We start from the raw sequence: 2,141 nt of genomic DNA, 5'->3' as shown, positions 1-2,141 counted from the left end.
CACCATGATGTAGTGGTTTGAGTGTTGGTCCAGGGCATTGGGAAACCAGGGTTTGAATCCTCTCTCAGCCAAGGAAACCCATTGGGCGGGCGACCTTGGGCAAGTCATACTAATTTTAGTCAAAAAAGCATGTTGCGAGGGACTTAATTTTAGAAGCCTGAGTAAAGATTGTGGGTGAACAGAATGAATCCTTTAATTAATGTTGTGATTTCAGAGGTGATTTCATTTAGGACTGAAAATTGGCATTTGTACTAGTGTCAGAGCTTCCATGATGTAGTGGTTTGAGTGTTGGTCATTGACTCTGGAAACCAACAAGATTCTTATCCCCACTCAGCCATAGAAACCTCCTGTGTGGCCTTGGGCAAGTGGCATTCTCATGGCCTCAGAGGAAGGCAAGGGCAACCCCACTCTGAAGAAATACAGTCAAGGACAGAAAAGGTTTGCAGAGGAGGAGGGAGGATCAGGGCCTTCAAGCCTCATATCTTCCTTGAATAATTCTTGTACCGCTCCCCAGGTATTCTACACTACAGTTTGATAACCACTGCTCTACTGTATTCTATGTAGGGCAGACATAAATAGAAAGAGAGAGAGATTTTTATTTGAACAGGCATTTTTTGAGTAACTGGCTATGGAGAAGGATTTTTAAAGTACTGATGTTTTAACGTTGTAGTTTATTCAATTTTTTTTAAAAAAACTTTTTTATTATCAGATTTATTTTTTTAAAAAAATACCTTGTTTTAATTTATATCCTCTGTAGCCTTGGATCCCATGTCAAAAGAAGTGTGAGATATAGATTAAATATCAGATAGATCGAAAGATCAAATCAAAAGTGCATCAGTAAAAATCCACTGGGAAACAATTTGTTTCACTAACACAGGCAGCAAAATTGTATGGTGCCATCCTTGGCAGTAGGTCTCCACAATTTCAGAACAAAACCCTACCAGCCCTGCTTGGAGATGTTGGTGATTCTACATCCAGAGTGTGTGCTTTGCTACCTTCTACATCCAGAGCATGTGCTTTGCTACTTACTGACTGTGGAAGGAGGGAGTCCCACTACATTTGAAAGGAAAGAACTGGAAATCTTATCACTCTACTGGATTTCTGAAAATATTCCAAAGGCATTGATTTCTTATTTCTAAATACAGGAAACCTGCTCTTAAGCCTGTTGCTATCTGCATATCTGGTAAGGATGAATTATATCTGTGATGGAACATGGCAGTTTTTATTTTCTTAATGATAACATGTCAGCATATTTTAAACTTGCCATACATTCCATATCTTAGATCAATATTCCTCCACACTCAATTATGCATGCCAATGCTAATTTTAACTCTGCTCCTGGAGTAGTTGATTTTGTAAAAACAAAAGAAACATGCAGCAGGTGGGAGATAGATAAGGATCACAGCATTAGGTGAAGGGAGCAAACTAACCAACCCTTTCTGCCCACATTGTGATCCAGGTTTGGTTACCCCCCCCCAAAAAAAAAAGATAACCCACCCACTGTCTGGAATCATGAAAAAAAAAACCTCTTACTCTCATTATCGATGGGTCAAAGTAGTATTTCACATCATAGTCTCATGATAGAACATGTTCCATAGGAAATCCTTTACCTAGCACAGGTACACATGAGTCAGCCCTTGAGCTCCTCCATGATTATGATGAATGCTGCAAATATCTTTCTGAAACTTTCTGTTAGTATTGAGTTAGGGCTGTTTTACACTAAACAGTTACAACTCTATGATTCCACTTTAACTGCCATGGCTGCATCCTATGAAGTCATAGAATCATGGGATATGTGGTTTGATGAAGCACTTTTGCTCTCTGGCTTAGAATTTTAGGTTTTTGTTGTATGCCTTCAAGTAAATTCTGATTTATGGTGACTCTATCAGGTTTTCTTGGCACATTTCTTTAGAGGGGGTTTGGCATTGCCATCCTCTGAGGCGGAGTGTGTGTGACTTGCCCAAAGTCACCCAGTGGGTTTACATGGCCGAGCAGTAATTCAAAACCTGGTCTCTAGAATCCTAACCCAATGTTCAAACCACTATCTAGGGTTGCCATAAGCCGGCTGCAGGCGGGACAATCCCGGGTTTTGACCACTAGGGGGCGTCCCTGCACGGTTTCCTCCTTGTCCCGGGTGGACG

General features: G+C 40.8%; 1 protein-coding gene across 1 annotated transcript in view; it reads left to right on the top strand.

Annotated features, from left to right (window-relative positions):
• The window catches only part of TMPRSS3 (transmembrane serine protease 3), a 49,181-nt gene that overhangs the window by 33,508 nt on the left and 13,532 nt on the right, over positions 1–2,141 (top strand).

The sequence above is a fragment of the Sceloporus undulatus genome, chromosome 3, assembly GCF_019175285.1.
Source record: "Sceloporus undulatus isolate JIND9_A2432 ecotype Alabama chromosome 3, SceUnd_v1.1, whole genome shotgun sequence".
In the NCBI taxonomy this organism is placed as follows: Eukaryota; Metazoa; Chordata; class Lepidosauria; order Squamata; family Phrynosomatidae; genus Sceloporus; species Sceloporus undulatus.
The sequence above is the reverse complement of the archived record's forward strand: the minus strand, read 5'-3'. Positions and strand labels throughout refer to the sequence as shown.